This window comes from Apodemus sylvaticus, chromosome 7 (assembly GCF_947179515.1).
Source record: "Apodemus sylvaticus chromosome 7, mApoSyl1.1, whole genome shotgun sequence".
In the NCBI taxonomy this organism is placed as follows: domain Eukaryota; kingdom Metazoa; phylum Chordata; class Mammalia; order Rodentia; family Muridae; genus Apodemus; species Apodemus sylvaticus.
This window is the reverse complement of record NC_067478.1, coordinates 13693970-13711918: the sequence shown is the minus strand read 5'-3', so window position 1 is coordinate 13711918 and position 17949 is coordinate 13693970. Positions and strand designations below refer to the sequence as shown.

Below are 17949 nucleotides of genomic sequence, written 5' to 3'. Positions count from 1 at the left end.
TAATTAGCATGGATTATTTTTAATAGTTACACGCTACATATCTCACAGTTAAGCAAGAGTAGTTTATTGAACACACATCCCAAGACTAATCAATCAGGGCCACAAAAATGGCTTGGGGCCTAATCTTGTGGTATCAGTTTGTTCTCAGGGATGTCTTATAAAGGGGGAACAGAAAACAACACAAAAGCCAGAGTGAGCTCGTACGCAGGTACAGGAAATGCTGCCCGCCTCAAGCCACTTTAGACATAACAGTTCATATTGGCCTTGAGTTTGATGGGTCCTACATGAAGTTTATAGTTGTGGAATGTCGTAAGATTAACAAACCTCATACCAAACATAACGGGGTAGGTGGTCAGCTTGGCCCTGCTCTGAGACAAGTCATTTTTCTGTGTCAGTGACTGGCAGACCATCATACAGCAACAATAAGAAATTGTTGGTGGGCATGGAACAAAATGGCTACAGCTGTGCTGTAAACAATAAACAGGGTAGTTATCAGGCAAACAGAAGCCTAAATTCAGCATTCCTCAGAAATCTCAGAAACCTGATTCTGTTTACCAAGACCTCCCTCCCTTAATCTGCTCCCTCGGGTAAGAGCATCTAGTTCCCGGTCATTCCAGCCCATGAGCATGATCCCCAACCTGCTGTCATAAAGTCCACTTGCTTGTGCTCGCCTCGGCAGCACGTATACTAAAATTGGAACGACACAGAGGAGATTAGCATGGCCCCAGCGCAAGGATGACATGCAAATTTATGGAGTGTTCCGTAATTTTTTAAACAAAAACAAACAAACAAACAAACAAACAAACAATCTCCTTGCTTCTCTGACATTTGCTTCTCTCTGCCCTCTGAGAGTTGCCCTTGGCAGTTTGATCCCTGATAAACCTTTCCTTCTACCCTAGAACTGTCCAGTTCCATGGATTCACTGGGTCCTCACTTAGAGCCTGAACTGGAGATGTAGCCCCAGCCTTGGCCTGTGGGCAGCAAAGCCTGAGAGAAACCCTTGGCTATGTAGGTTCCCAAGGTTGATGCCTTTTCTGTGCTATTTGAGTACTGAATGTATGAGGTATGAAGACTTGGACCTTGTAGTCACAGTGACCGGTGGCTCCCAATGCCTTTGGAACTGGAAAACAAGTTTAAATAGTTTGTTGTTGTTGTTTGGTTGCTTGGTTTTTTTGAGACAGTCTCATGTAACCTACCTAGGTTGATCTTAGACTTGCCATGTAGCCAAGGGTGACTCTGAACTATTGACCCTCCCTCCTCCTGTCCCCTCCTCTGGAGTGCTGGATTTTAAGTGAGTGTCTCATATTTATCTTTTTTTAAAAGATTTATTTATAGCTGGGCAGTGGTGGCACACGCCTGTAATCCCAGCACTCTGGGAGGCAGAGGCAGGTGGATTTCTGAGTTCAAGGCCAGCCTGGTCTACAGAGTGAGTTCCAGGACAGCCAGAGCTATACAGAGAAACCCTGTCTCGAAAAAAAAAACCAAATCCAAAAAACCATAAATAAATAAATAAATAAATAAATAAATAAATTGTTAAAAAAAAGATTTCTTTATTATTATATGTAAGTACACTGTAGCTGCCTTCAGACACACCAGAAGAGGGCATCAGATCTCATTACAGATGGTTGTGAGCCACCATGTGGTTGCTGGGAATTGAACTCAGGACCTCTGGAAGAGCAGTCAGTACTCTTAACCGCTGAGCCATGTCACCAGCCCCTTTATTTTCCTTTTAATTCATTGACTTTATTTTCCCTTTAATTCATTGACTTAACTCCTCCTTCACTAAATACACTGGCTTGTCCCAGGCCTCCTGAAGCCTGACCCCTGGCGACTTACACCCCATTTCAGATGTGTAGGCCTGAGGTGCTTCATGCTTACTTTACTTTCCATGCAGGCTGCTCCGGGCAGGGCCTCAGGATGCTACATCCCACTCGCCCCTCCCCCTCTACACTCCAACCAAGCCCCCTGGCCTCTCCTGTCTACCTACCAACACCCTGTAACTTGGCTCCCTAGGGTCTGGCAGGGAAGTGGGTCTCTTTGTGGCCACAATGGAACTGTGGTATTTCTACGTGCTACAGGGATGTCTGTCCCCTTGATGGGACCTGCCAGACTCCGTCATAAGCAGGGTTTTATTGGAGTTTCCTAAAGGAATCAATGAGACAAGAGGGACCCTATGAGCACCCAATTCAACTTAGCTTCCTTTGTTGCTTAAAGAAAAAACCCCGGGTTCCAGGAGAGGGAGGCAGAAGCCTTGGCCAGGACACACTGGGTGTGGCTGGGCCCCTGAGGTATCCCATGGCTCTCTCTTGGGACGAGAAGAGTCCTCAGACCCACCTGTGCCATTCAAGCCGTGATCCAGAGCGCACACTCTGACCGCGTCAGCAGCAGGGACTGGGGGACGAGCATCCTTGGTGGCGGGGCAGCTTGGCACGGCAGCAGTTCTCTGTGATGAGATGCAGTTGGCACCAGAGTGTGGGACAAAGGGCTAGTTTGCCAGGGAATCAGACGGTCCCTTCTGCCACCCGCTCCGGCTTTCCGCTCGGGATATGTAAGAGGATTAGGCTCAGAACTCTGGACAAGGGGCTTTTATTCCTAGGACTAAATTTTCATTGGCTTGCAAAACCCAAGTAAATGGGGAGGGTCTGACCTCTGGTCTCTTTGGGGAAGCAGGGAGCCCTGCCCCCATCAGCGATGGATAAAGGCATCTAGCCCCTACCACCTCTGTCTAAGGCCAAAGCTTCAGGGCCCAGGGGGTCAACCTCTCCTTGCCATAAAACATCCATTTACACACTGGCAGGAAATTCCCCGAGTCAACAGTGGCTCACGAGGGAATCAGAGTTCTGACATATCTGGGCAGATGGAGGCATGTTGCCACTGTTCCTTCTTCTGAATGTTTGTCCCGGAAAGATGAGTTACAGAATGGGATTGGGAAACCTCTGTACCTTGAGTACCTGAGAGGGGACCAGAACGAGGAAGGGAAGGAACTGTGGCTGCCTGGAGCGGCCTTTGTCCCCTGCCTGGTACGCGGGTGATCTGTGTCCTCCGTGGGCGTGGGCGCGCTACCTATCCTAGCGGCTCTCAACACTAGAACGATACCGCGTGTGCTTATGGGTAATCTCTCTCTGCGTAATGGCTGTGAGTGTTGGATGCACCATTTATTGCTGAGTATCCACAGCTCTGGGAAGCAATTGACAAATATTTGATTTGCTTCCACTTTTTATCTACTACAAACAAATGTTATGGACAGCCTCATACAAATCTTATATAAAATTTTTATGGTAGAAGTACAGAAGATTATGCTACAAAAAGATTTTGTTATTCTGGTTGTTGTTTTGTCGGGGTGGTTGTTGTTGTTGTTTGTTTTTGTTTGGGGGAGGTTGCTGTTGTTGTGGTTTGAGATAGGATTTCTCTGTAGAGCTGACTGTCCTGGAACTCATTCTGTAGACCAGGCTAGATCTACCAGCCTCTGCCTCCTGAATACTGGGATTAAAGGTATGAGAAACTATGCCTGGTCATTGTTGTTTTCTCTGAGAAAAGGTTTCTCTGTGTAGACCTGAGTGTTCTGGAACTCACTTTTAGACCAGGCTGACCTCAGACTTACAGAGATCCACCTGCCTCTGCCTCCCTAGTGTTGGGATTAAATGTATGCCACCACCCTGGACTTGTTACAGGATCTCAAATAGCCCAGGCTTGCCTCTCAAACTTACTATATGTAACCCAGAATGAACTTGAAGCCCTGATCCTCTGGCCTTCATTTCCTGATTGCTGGATCACCACACCTCATTTTGCAAGGTTTCATTTATCTGTTTGTTTACGTGTACATGTGTTTGTGAGTATCACAGCCCTTATGCAGAGATCTGAGGACTATTTTCAGGGGTGAGTTCTCTTCTTCTTCTTCTGTATAGTATCTATGGATCTAATTCCAGGTCAGAATGCTTACTGGCAAGCACCTGTAACCACTGAGTCATCTCTCCAGTCCTATAACAATGATACATAAATAAAATAATTAATTACCATCTTTTATATTTGCTTTAGTTTTTTTCTTAAACTTTAATTTTTCTGGGATCTGAACTACTGATTTTTTTTTTTTAAGATTTTTATTTTTATGTATAGGAGTACACTGTCACTGTCTTCAGACGCACCAGAGGAGGGCATCGGATCCCATTACAGATGGTTGTGAGCCACCATGTGATTGCTGGGATTTGAACTCAGGATCTTCGGAAGAGCGGTCAGTGCTCTTAACTGCTGAACCACCTCTCCAGTCCCTTGTTTTCGTTTTTAAAGAAAGTAATATGAAGTACGTCTCAGTGATAGAGTACATGCTTAACACAGGAGGGACGGAGGGAGGAAGGAGACACACAGGAATTTAAATCCCCTGATGCTTCGTGTCCACTCTCTAACCAGGGACCAGACCTTAGGGTTGATCCTTCTTGTGGTTAACAAATTCTGTTCAAAACAATGTATACACTGGGGACTCAGCAGTGAACCTGGACTGTATAGTGCTGTCAGGTGAGAAATGCTTACAAAGAAACCAAGCGGAGAAGCTGTTATAGGGGTCATAGGTGACTGCACAGCTGGAAGTCTGAGACAGGGCAAACAAAAGGCTTTAGTTTCTATGGCTACATAAGACACAACTCCCAGACATGTTGGCTCAAACACAACAACCAGTTCTTACCCATCCTAGTGCCCTGTGGGGAACCTCAGCTGGGGAATCTCCCCGAGACTGTGATCACGGGAGAAATGGTACTGGGATCCTCACTTTGAAGATCACAAGACCAGGGACTGGCAATCAGCACAGTAGAGATCCTCGGTATCTCTCACTTCTCCCCAGGGTCTTTACAGAGATCTCTCTGGCAGAGCAGATTCAAGGCCAGACTTTTCTCCAAGCCACCAGGGCTCCACCTTGATGCATCTGAGAGCACCAAGCAGAATTGATTGCCTTTCCCACACAGCTTCAGAGATCACTTGTGTCTCCTCTGCCCTGCTTTAATCTAAGCACTTAGAGAATGTAGCCACACTGTGGTGCAGTCTGTAATCCAAGCTACTCAGAAGGCTGAGGAGGACCACAGGTTCAAGGCCTACCTAGACAACATACTGAGACTCTTTTCCAAAATAACAAGTTAAAAGAAAGGTTAGGAATAGCTCAGCAGCTCAACCCTAGGGCCTTTGTTTAGCATGGGGGAATCCCCGACTCAGTCTCCATTAATGAAATGTGTGTGTGTGTGTGTGTGTGTGTGTGTGGTGTGTGTGGTGTGTGTGTGACATGTGTCTATTCATAATCTTTCAATGAGGTGTCAATGTGAAGTTGTGAGACAAAAACGTGGATTGTTGTCTGGCCTGCTGGCACACTCTGTTTTTATATCTAGATTATACCTAGAAATACCTTTTGTTTTGTTTTGCCTTTTTCCGAGACATGGTTTCTCTGTGTAGCCCTGGCTGTACTGGAACTCACTCTGTAGACCAGGCTGGTCTCGAACTCAGAAATCTGCCTGCCTCTGCCTCCCAGAGTGCTGGGATTACAGGCATGTAATCACCACCGCCAGGCTAACACCTGTTCCTAATATATGCTAAAACCTCTCTTGAGGTTGAAGACATAGCTCAGCTCTTAAGAGCACTTAACCTGGAAGTCCCTGGAAGACAGTGCATTGGGCGGGAGTTGGGAGGACCCTGATTCAATTTTGTGTTTGTTTTTTGGGACAGGTCCTCTCTCTATGTATCCCTGACTGGACTGGAGTTCACTGTGTAGACCAGGCCAACCCTGAACTCAGAGATCTGCCAGTCTCTATCTCTGGAATTAAAGATGTATGCTACTGTAGCAGGCTAAGCCCTGTATTCTTCACCATACCAGTCTGGAGTGGAGACTCCAGAACCTACACAAAAAGCCAGGCATGGTGGGATATGCTTTGTAATCCCAGTGCTGGCAAGAAGCAAGGGAGAAATAAGGGGCTCCTGGGGCTCACTGGCCAGCTAGCCTGACCCACCCGGTGAAGTTCCAGGCAGCGAGAGACTCTGTCTCAAAGGCAGACAGCACCTGTGGTTCTCCTCTGATCCTCAGATGATGGTGAGGAGAGCAAGCTAGTCTCTCTCCTCCACACACACACACACACACACACACACACACACACACACACACACACACACACGCCCTTGGCAGGAGCATGCTCACAGCCATTCCCATGAATAAATATGTAGGTAAAATTAAAATATGAAATTAAAAGATATTTCAAAGCCCACCTTCTGCTATATAGTGAACTCGAGGCCATTCCTGATCTATGTAAGATCTTGTCTCAATAAACCAACTGTGCTGGGCATGTGGGCACATACCTTTAACCCCAGCACTCAGGAGGCAGAGGTAGGCTGATCTCTGTGAGTTCAAAGCTAGACTGGTCTGTCTACCTAGCAAGTTCTAGGCCAGCCAGGGTGACACAATGAGACCCTGGAGTGTTTTTTTTTTTGTGTGTGTGTGTGTTTTGTTTGTTTGTTTTTTGTTTTGAGACAATCTACCAACATTATACTAAATGACGAAGCCAGGTGGTGGTGGCGCATGCCTGTAATCCCAGCACTTGGGAGGCAAAGGCAGGTGGATTTCTGAGTTTGAGGCCAGCCTGGTCTACAGAGTGAGTTCCAGGACAGCCAGGGCTACACAGAGAAACCCTGTCTTGAAAAACAAAAACAAAATAACAGCAATAAAAAAAACTAAATGATGAAATCCCACAACTTTGATTGGTTTGCTTGTTTTAGTAAATTTAAATAGATTTTCCTGAATTAATAATATTTTATTTGCTCTATGACCTTAGGTCTTAAGGTCAGCAGTTCTCAACCATCAGGTCTTGAGTCTTGACCCCTTTGGGGGGGTCTCATATCAGAAATCCTACATATCAGATATGGCATTATATTGACATTATGATTCATAATAGAAGCAAAATTACAGATATGAAGAAATAACAAAATAGCATTATAGTTGTGTGGGGGGGTCACCACAACATGAGGGAATGAGGGTCACAGCATTAGGAAGGTTGAGAACCATTGCCTATTTCAAGAGAATAGATAGATGTCTTTATTTCTTTTGACGGGACTTCATCTAGCATAAGTTGGCCTCAGACTCACTACGTTGCTAAAAGATCTTCCTGCCTTCAGCATCCATGTACTGGGATTACATGTGCCCAGTGCTAAATTCAGTTTTTGTGGCGAACTGAGAATCAAACCAGGAAGTCTCTTACATGCTCAGCTAGTGGTCTACCAACTGAGCTACACCCCAAGACCAGGCTTTTCTAATTGTCATGAGGTTGAGTGGGGAGTAATTATGCACACATGTGATACACTTTTTGACTATTAAAAGTAAGTGGAATGGGGGCTGGAGAGACGGCTCAGACTTTAGGAGCACCGACTGCTCTTCCAGAGGTTCTGAGTTTGATTCCCAGCAATGACATGGTGGCTCACTACCATTGTATTTGTTTTGTTTTGTTTCCGCCCCCCCCCCCCCCCCCCCGAGATAGGGTTTCTCTGTGTAGCCCTGGCTGTCCTGGAACTCATTCATGTAGACCAGGCTGGCCTAGAACTCAGAAATCCGCCTGCCTCTGCCTCCCAAGTGCTGGGATTACAGGTGTGCACCATTGTATAAGATGTTGAATTGCTAGGTGGCCATCATTGACCCTGGAAACAGAATTTGTATTTTCATATTTCCATACTTTGTAGAAACGCTTTGAGGTTATAGAAAACACAACTCTTGTAGCTCAAGTTTCAAAAACTTTTCTGGTCTTCCACCATGTCAACACAGAAAGTCCTGGGTCAACCAAGCTAACAGAAGCAGGAGGGGCTTACCAGAAGCTTTTCCCCAAGCCTGGGAGTCTGATATGGTCAAATGCTATCTAGACATAGCTTAATAACACCTAGACTTTGAGAAAGAAAAAAAAAAGACAATAGACCATGAAAATGTTCTGACAGAACTATTTCAGGAGTCAGAAAAGCCCCTATGAAGTGTCATCATGGCCTCTTATCAAGATAGCCAAAGCCTTCAGCTCCCTTACCAGCTTCTGCCTCCAAATGTCCAAACTCCTCCTAAGAGGCCTCTACAGATGCCGTGCTTTATTTCAAGGCTTAGAGTGGTGGCAGGCTCACAGCGCAGAAGGGCTTAAGAAGCATCTGATGTTAGATAGCACTGTTCTTCGAAATGCTCTGGCAGCTGCCGGCCCCTCCTGCCTCCACCGCGCCTGGGCCAGTGGCCACAAGCTCCCCAGAGCCCTGCTTCCGAAAAGCCCATTCATAGCCTCCTTTCTCAAGGTCTCATCTCAGCCCTGACTTCCCTGTCTGCACAAAGCCAGCCTTTCTTCTCAGGGACCCAGGTGGCAGTTGAAACTGTACATAATGGCTCCTCTTTCTTGTGGCCCCATAAACCCCGCAAAGGGCAGCCCAGATGGAAGATGTGCTTTGTCCTTGCGTGGTGTTGAGGAGTCAGATGAGGGTACTCCATTTTAGCCAGAACCGGGCAGGGCAGCACCCCAAAGCTAACGGGCACGTTACAGAGCAACACTCTTGCCTTACAGACGAGACCCAAGCAAGCGAAGCTCGCTCCTCTCAGCCAGCGCAGTGAAGCCTCCCTCCCACCTTCCCTGCGAGCATGAGTGGGTGGGTGGGCTTACTCTGCAGGTCTCAAACTCACTGGCTCACTTGTGCCTTTCCTCCCTGACCTCCGCTGGCCACTAATGAACGCCACTCACAGCCTTCCAAGTGCTTCTTAAGATTCATTCTGTGGTTTTCTGAACATTTCACTGTTCTCCACTGCCAGGCAGGAGTCAGAGCCTCCTGGCTTCCGGTTCCACCTCTTCTCAAGCAAGGTAGACCGCCCGCTGCTGGCTTCAAGGCCCTCGGAACAACACAACCACTCCGTTTCTCCCATCTCCTCTGCAGCAGGACACACAAGTCCCTGCCTTTGTTTCCGATCCACACTACCTCAGACCCTCTTCTCATCTCAGCAGTGACTGTGTGTTCTGCCTCTCCGGTCAGCATGCGTGCAGTGAGCCCCCAGGCTGCAGCAGACAGTACCTCTTTGAGGGCTATCTGCCGCTGCCGCCACATGTGACAAAAAAGGTAGGGAAAGCATTCCAGGGCTGGAGAGACAGCTTGCTTGCTTTGCAGGAATGAGGGACCTGAGTTCGAGCCCCAGCGTTCACGTGACCACAGTGCTGGGTAAGCGGAGTTCTCTTCAGCCAGCCTACGCTAATTGGCAAGCCTAAGATCCTGTTAGAAACTCCGTCTCAACTGGCAAGATGGCTCAGTGGATAAAGGTGCCTGCTGCCAAGCCTCACGGCCAGAGTCGGATTTCCCAGGACCTACCTTCATCATAAAAGGAGACAACTGACTCCGGTAAGCTGCCTTGTCTTAAAAACAAACAAACAAGCCGAGCAATGGTGGCACACGCCTGTAATCCCAGCATTCTGGGAGGCAGAGGCAGGTGGATTTCTGAGTTCGAGGCCAGCCTGGTCTACAGAGTGAGTTCCAGGACAACCAGGGCTATAGAGAAACCCTGTCTCGAAAAAACCAAATCCAAAAAACCAACCAACCAAACAAACAAACAAAGAAACAAACAAAGAAAGAAACAAACAAAGAAACAAACAAAAACACCAAGGTCCTAGGCTAGTGAGATGCTCAGCAGGTTTGACTGGAAAAGGCTCCTTAGACTTGGGAACGGCATTATTGGAGGTGTGGCCTTGTTGGAGTGGGTGTGGCCTTGATGGAGGCCCTGTGTCACTGGGGATGAGCTCTGAGGTTTCAGAAGCCTAAGCCAGGCCCAATGGCATGCTTCCTGCTGCCTGAGGACCCGGATGTAGAACTCCTAGCACCTTCTCCAGCACCGTGTCTATGTCCCACCATGCTTTCTGTAGTGCTGATAACGAACTAAACCGCTGAACTATAAAGCACCCCAATTAGATGATTTCCTTTATAAAAGTCGTCATGCTCATGGAGTCTCTTCAAGACAGCAATAAAAATCCACACACTTATACATCATTTAAAATAATAAAAATAAGTCTTTTAAAAAAATCTCTGGGACTAGAGATTGTTGAGAAGCTACTCTTCCAGAAGACCCAGGTTCTATTCCCAGCACCCACAGGGCAGCTCACAGCCATTTGTAACTCTAGGAAATCAGGAGATCTAATACATTCTTCTGGCCTCTGAAGACATCAGGTGCATACATCATACAAGATCATGCATGCAGGCAAAACACCCCTCCCCCGGAAACACACACACACAGACACACACACACACACACATTAAAATGAAAATCCATGCCCTCGTCCAGCTTGTGTTGCAGGGAAGAAGGGCAGTGGAACTGATCCAAACTGTGGGTTGGGTGGTGATAATTTCTGTGGATATAAATAACATGAGCAGTGGGCGTTGCAGGTTAGGTTATCTATTAGACAATGCCAAAGGGGGCTGGAAAGATGGCTTAGTGGTTAAGAGCACTGACTGCTCTTCCAGAGGTCCTGAGTTCAACTCCAAACAACCACATGGCATCCATAATGGGATCAGATGCCCTCTTCTGGTGTGTCTGAAAACAGCTACAGTGTGCTCACATACATTAAAGAAATAAATTTTAAAAAAAAATGCTGAGAGAGAGAGCATGGGGCCAACATCTGTGAAGGAAAGGGGTTAGAGGTGGCCCTGGATGCAGAAAGAATGTGGAAGTGATGGGAACCCAACACAGCTTCAGAAAGGGTTTCTGGAGCTATGATATTCTATCAGGATCCACATGGAGTGGGAATAGTCAATCCTGTACCCACAGCCCACTCAGTTACCAGATGGAAAGCATGCTCTCGGGTGATATGTGTCTGTGGGGAGCTTTAGGAAACTAAGAGTTGAAGGTTGTTTGGTGATCGATATCCCCATAGATGCTGCTGGGTAACTCCGTGCCTATCATGGAGTGTACTCAGCAAGGGCCTGTGGACTAGACTAAAGGAGTTGATGGAAGCTAGCCCTATGAGGAAAAAGGCTTAAGACAAGCAGTGTGGCCAACGAAAAGGTCATGTGACCCTGAAAAGAACAGGTGAGCTGCAGGACAGCAGGCACCAGACCGGAGGCCACCTGACGTCCTTGGCTTCTGCAAAGGCATGGGCAATTGTGGGTTGAGACAGACCCTGGCACACTGGTGTGTCAGCTGGCCTGGAACTCACAAAGATCCTCCTGCCTCAGCTGCTTCTTCTTCTTCTTCTTTTTTTAAAGATTTTTATTTATTCTGTGTACATGAGTGCTCTATCTGTATGTACACTTGCGTGTCAGAAGACGGAGTCAGACCCCATTATGGATGGTTGTGAGCCACCATGTGGTTGCTGGGAGTTGAACTCAGGACCTTTGGAATCGCAGCTAGTGCTCTTAACCACTGAGCCATCTCTCCAGACCCTGCCTCAGGTTCTTAATAGGAGAGCTAAAGGGCTGGAGAAATGGCTAAGAGCATGTAGTACTTGTCCCATGGATTCAGGCTCAGTTCCCAGCACCGTGGTTTCAGGTGGCTCTAAACAGCCTGTATACATTTACTGATGCTTCTGGTCTCTCAGAAAGCCTGTTCCCGTGCATGTGTGTACATGTACACATAACACACACACACACACACACACACAAATATTTATTTAAAAAGAGGCGAGTGCTAAGAGAGCTGTGTGGTTCCCTCAGCCCCCAGCTGCACATGACATCTGTTTAACCAAGTCTCAGGATCTGTTAACCCGGCAGCATTAGCCAGTGTCTGCTGCCCTCTGGTGGCATGTAAGAAATGGCCCAACTTCCAGTTCTTTCCCTTAGCCAGCTGTGGTTTATAAGTTCACCTTCAGCTCCATCCCAGACAGATGGCAGAAGCAAATGCTGTGCCCAGGAGGCAAACAACGTGACAGTGACAACACCGAGTGTTTGTCAGAGAGGTGAATCCAAGGGCACAGTCCTGAGACGAAAGGCTTTGAGTTGAGAAGGCCCAAGGCCTGGAACGGTTTTGTTAGTAGTCCTCCTGCTCATGCTTTTCCTGCTCCTCCTACTCCTCCTGCTCCTCCCGCTCCCCCTCTTCCTTCTCCTCATTCTTTCCAACATGAGCAGGTCTCATTGTGTATCTCCAGCTGATCTGTCGCTCTATGTAGACCAGGATGTTCTGAAACTCACAGGGATCCACCTGGTGCTACCTCTCCACTGCTAGGGTTAAAGGCATTCTTGGCTATTGTGTTTTTTGAAGATTTAATGGTTTTTTTTTTGTTGTTGTTGTTGTTGTTGTTTTTTTTGTTTTGTTTTTGGTTTTTCGAGACAGGGTTTCTCTGTATAGTCCTGGCTGTCCTGGAACTCACTCTGTAGACCAGGCTGGCCTCGAACTCAGAAATCCACCTGCCTCTGCCTCCCAAGTGCTGGGATTACAGGCGTGCGCCACCACGCCCGGCTAAGATTTAATGTTTTATGTGTATGAGTATTTTGCCCATATCTAAGTATGTGTACCACATGTGTGCCTGATGCCTGTGGAGAGCAGAAAAGGAGACACCAGGAGTGTCAGAGCCCCTGGACATCATGTGAATGCTCGTCTTATTGGAAGAGCATCCAGCTCTTATACCTTGCGCCGTCTCCTTAATCATCATCATTACCATCATCATCATTATTTATTTTTTGAGGTTTTTTTTGAGACAACATTTCTCTTTCTGTTTTCTCTTTCTGTTTTTTAGAACAGCCCTGGCTGTTCTAAAACTTGTTCTCTAGACCAGGCTGGTCTCAAACACATAGATCTGCCTACCTCTGCCTCCTGAGTACCAGGATTAAAAGTGTGTGTGTGTTTGTATGTGTGTGTCACTGTCACCTGGGCCCATTTATTATTTTTAAAAGATTTATTTATATATTTAATGTATTTGTGTACACTGTAGCAGTGTAGATGGTTGTGAGCCATCATGTGGTTGCTGGGAACTGAACTTAGGATCTCTGCTGGCTCTGGCCCAAAGATGTATTTATTGTTATATGTAAGTACACTGTAGCTATTTTCAGACACACCAGAAGAGGTCATCGGATCCCATTAGAGATTGTTGTGAGCCACCATGTGGTTGCTGGGATTTGAACTCAGGACCTCTGGAAGAGCAGTCAGTGCTCTTAACCACTGAGCCAACTCTCCAGCCCCCATTGTTATTGTTTAATATGTCTGCATATGTCAACGTGTCTGCTGTGTGTATAGACATTTGAAGAGGCCAGAAAAGAGCATCAGATCCCCTGGAGGAGGTGTCCCATGCAGGTGTGAGTGCTGGGAACTGAGCTTCCACCCTTGGGAAACAGCTAGTGTCTGAATTGCTGAGCTCCCTGTCCCACCCCCAGAAGACTGGAGCTAAGGGGACAGGGACACGAAGACATTTGTTTTTGTTTGTTTGTTTTGTGTTTTTTCTTTTTCCAGACAAGATTTCTCTGTCCAGCTATGGCTCTCTGGGAACTCACTCTGTAGACCAGACTGGACTCCAACTTGGGGATCCTCCTGCCTCTACCTCCTGAGTGCAGGGATTAAAGGCTTGTGCCATTGCTGCCCAGCTGACACTTAGAGTTCTTAGGACATCATACCAGAGAAGACATTGGGACACAGAGAGAACCTGGAGTCTGCAGAGGGTCACCCTCAAGGGTTCAGAATATGAAGATGCTCCCCAAGGCCAGGGAAAGAAGCCCAAAAAGACCAAAGGGGCAGAACTAGGAGGACATTCTTTCAACCTAATAAACTGAAGCCATGAAAAGCCTTCAATTAACATCATATTTCATGATGAAAAACTAACAGTTTTCCCTTAAAATAAGAAACAAGATAAGAATGTGTCCTTAAGTCAGAAAACAAATAAAAGGTACCTAGGAGAGAAAGAAAGAGATAAAATTATTCTACTCACTGACACGATGGTCATTTACTCAGAAAATTCAATGGAATCTTTTAAAAGCTACAGGAATTAGTGGGTTTAGCAAGGATGAGGGGTAAATCAAAATACACCAATGAACTGTAACCGGGGATGCACTTGCCTAGCATAGGTGAGACTCCCAAGCAGCACACATACAAAGATCAAAACAGAGCTGGAGAGGTGGCTCACTGGATAGAGATATTTACAATGAAAGTCTGGTGACATGAGTTTAATTCCCAAACCCATGGAAAGGTAGGAGAGAGCTGAGAGAATCAAGTCGTCCTGTGACCTTCACATGCACTTGGTGGCACACACCCACATCACCACCACCACCACCACCACCATCATCATCATCATCATCGCAATTGTGCCAGGCCTAGAATCAAATTCATTTAGTCACTGTACTAGAGGTGAAGAAGCAGGGAAATTCAAGGCTGTCCTGGCTTACATAACAATTTCCGGGCTAACCAGAGCTACTTGGTGAGACCGTCTCAAAAACAAAAATGAAGGCAATTGTATTTTGTGTATTGTTGATGACGTAAAAGAAATTGAAAATAAAGAGTACTACTTATGGTAGGACATCGTAATCCCAACTCTCAGGAGTTGGGGATAGGTGGCTCTTTATGAGGTCCTGGTCTACACTATATAAACGTTCCAAGCCAGCCAGGGCTACACAGTGAGACCTTGTCCCCAAACAAACAAACAAACAAACACACATTTATGATAGCCTAGAAATACAAATAAACTTGACAAATCTGTGAAAGTCATGAACATTGGAACTACAAAATATTTAAGAAAACCTCAATGCATGGAACACGAGAGAGGGGCTGGGCGGAGAAAGTACAGGGTGCACTCGGGTTGTATGGTTGCGAGTCCAAGGCCAGTCTGAGCTACATAATGAGTAACAAATCAGCCACGTCAACGAAGCCTCCAAAAGCCAAGAAATAAGTAAAAGGAGAACACGAGCAAGGCTGCAGGGATGGTCTATCAGTTAGAAGAGAGCACTGCTCTTACAGAGGACCGGGGCTCAGCTCCTGGCACCCACACTGTGGGGCTCACAACTGCCCGTAACTCCAGCCCCAGGGACTCCGACTCTTGTTCCTGAGGGTGCTGGCACTTATGTGTGCATAGCCATACACATAATTAAAAATATAAAAATACAACTTCTAAAAACAAGAGAAAAGGGGCCGGAGAGACAGCTCAGCGGTTAAGTGCACTGACTGCTCTTCCAGAGGTCCTGAGTTCAATTCCCAGCAACAACATGGTGGCTCACAACCATCTGTAATGGGATCCAATGCCCTCTTCTGGTGTGTGTCTGAAGACAGTGATGGTGTACTCATGTACATAAAATAAATAAAAATAAATAAACAAAACAAGAAAAAAAAGAACAAAACAAACAAAAACCGGTAGATTAGTTTGATAGTTTGTGATAGTATTTATGTTCAACAAAACAGACACATAGCTGTGAGCATCAGGCCAACTCCTGGGGTCAGTGTTCTCTCTCTCTCTGTCTGTCTCTGTCTGTCTCTCTCTCTGTCTGTCTCTCTGTCTGTCTCTCTCTGTCTGTCTCTCTCTCTCTGGGCTGGAGAGGCGGCTCAGGGGTTAAGAACAAGGGGTTACCACGTGGTGCTCACAGCCACCTAACTCCAGGCCCAGGGCTCCACACTCCTCTTCTGGACTTCAAAGGCATTAGGCATCCATGTGGGCAAAATACCCACACGTATGAGATAAAATAAATCTTTTAATCACAAGCGTCATTTATTATTGTTTGCGAAAATGTGAATGTGGGTGCCCTTGTGCCATGGCATACTTGTGGACAACTTTCAGAAACCAAATCCCCTTTCCTTTGTTGATCTGGGGCTCAAACTCAGGGCATCGGCCTTGCATGCCCTTTTACCTGAGGAGCTGTCTCAGCCCCAGCGGTTGCTTTTCTTTCTCACTACCTGTAAATCCAAACAGCCCTTTTGTTTTGTTCCTTTGACACAAGATCTTGCCTAGTAGCCCTGGCTGTCCTGGAACTCACTCTGTAGACCAGGCTGGCCTCAAACTCACAAGAGATCCTCCTGCCTCTGCCTCCCGAGTACTAGGATTCAAAGTGTGCTCCACTAGGCCCTGCTCAAAGAGCCCATGTTTAGCTGTAAGACCTAACTCACCTTGATTCAGAGAGGTCAGCCTTGACTCCCATCCCATGTGCAGAGCTTCAGAGCGGTCATCCCGTCCCTTATCTTAATCTTGTAGTTTTTGCAAAAATATCTAGGCCAATTACTGACCCTTTCCCACACAGCTGTGTTTAGTTTTGAGTTTATAGAAAAACATTGCTTCATTTACATTTTACCTGATTAAATATAAAGAAACAAACAAACAAACCCCCAGGGGAAAAAAGGAAATTTCACTTAAACTCTACACACCTTTCCCAAATCCTCTTAACCCTCTTTTGGCAACAGGCCCTAAGCCTGATAGTTCAGGCACTGCAAATACGGGAAGCTTGACACTGGTTAATGATTTTTTTTTCCCTTACGATCTGAGGGACTCCTTAGGTTAGAACAAAACTACTTGATTTAAGCTGGACCCTCAGGGAGGTCCACCAAGATAAAGTGAGAACTGAATCAAAGACCTGGAGTAGCTTCACGTCAGCTAGATCCCTTGGGGGAAGAATCATTCCAGGAAGAAGAGCTTCTCTATACACACCATGAGGATAGGCACACAGGCAGATTCCCAGCATACCATAGTGATACATGCCTTTAATTCTAGCACCCAGAAATCACAGGCCAGCCTGGTGTACCTAGCAAGTTTCAGGATAGCCAGGACTACATAGACTCTTGTCTCAAGAAAAAAAAATATATATAAATGGGTGTTTTGCTTACATGACTAGTGCTTAAAATAGCTAGAAGAGGACACCCAAACACCTGGATTAGGGATGACAGACAGTCGTGAGCTGCCATGTGGGTGTTGGGAATTGAACTTGGGTCCTTTGGAAGAGTGAGTAGTGCTCTGACCCTGGAAACTACTGGAGCCGGCTCTCCAGCCCTAACCACAATTTCTTAGTGAAGGAACCTCTGACAACTGCTTTAATTTCAGCACTCCTATCCAGCTTGCTTTTCTCTACAGTGCCTACCGAGAATGGGTACTGTAGTGTTTCCTTTTATTCCTTTCTAATTTCGCCTTTCAAGATTATAATTACACCACCCCCTTCCCTTTTCTTCCTCCAAACCCTTCCATATTCCTCTCCTGGCTCTCTTTCACCATTCATAGCTGCTTTTTTGCCATGTTATTACATACATATATGTTTCTGTATATAACCTCTATATATTCCATTATTTTATTTTATTGTTTGTTTATTTATTTATCTATTTATTGAGACAGGGTTTTTCTTTCTTTCTTTTTTTTTTTTTTGTTTTTTGTTTTTGTTTTTTGTTTTTTTTCCGAGACAGGGTTTCTCTGTGTAGCTCCGGCTGTCCTGGAACTCACTCTGTAGACCAGGCTGGCCTCGAACTCAGAAATCCCCCTGCCTCTGCCTCCCAAGAGCTGGGATTAAAGGCGTGTGCCACCACCGCCTGGCTGAGACAGAGTTTCTATGTAGATCTGGCTATCCTGGAATTTGATCTGTAGATTAGGCTGGCCTCGAACTCAGAGATCTGCCTGCCTCTGCTGCCTGAAGACTAGGATTAAAGGTGTGTCCCCCATAATGCCCACTTCCATTATTTTTATTTTTTAGAGGTAGTTTCATAAACCCCAAACTTGCTGGCAATCCTCCTGCCTGAGCCTCTGGAGCACTGAGATCACAGATGTTGGCAACACGTGTTTTATGATGCTAGGAAAGCACTCTTCGACTGACCTGTAGCCCTCTAGCTTTTTTGTCCTTTTTCTTCACCCCCCTCGCCCCCGCAGAAGGCCAAGGAAGGGCCTTGTTCATTTAAAATAAAACTATGCATATGAATGTTTTATTTGCATGTATGCGTGCACCTTTATGCTTGCTGCCCCTGGAGGACAGGAGAGGGGATCAGATTCCCTGGGACTGTAGTTACAGACGGTTATAAACTGCCAAGCGGATAATAAGGCTCAAATTAGGGTCCTCTAA

At 46.3% G+C, this 17949-nt stretch overlaps 1 non-coding gene across 1 annotated transcript; it reads left to right on the top strand.

Annotated features, from left to right (window-relative positions):
• Positions 1 to 663: 663 nt before the first annotated feature.
• LOC127690244 (U6 spliceosomal RNA) lies at positions 664 to 770 on the top strand. Its single transcript, XR_007978984.1, has one exon. It is a non-coding gene; the product is annotated as a U6 spliceosomal RNA (small nuclear RNA).
• Positions 771 to 17949: the final 17179 nt, after the last annotated feature.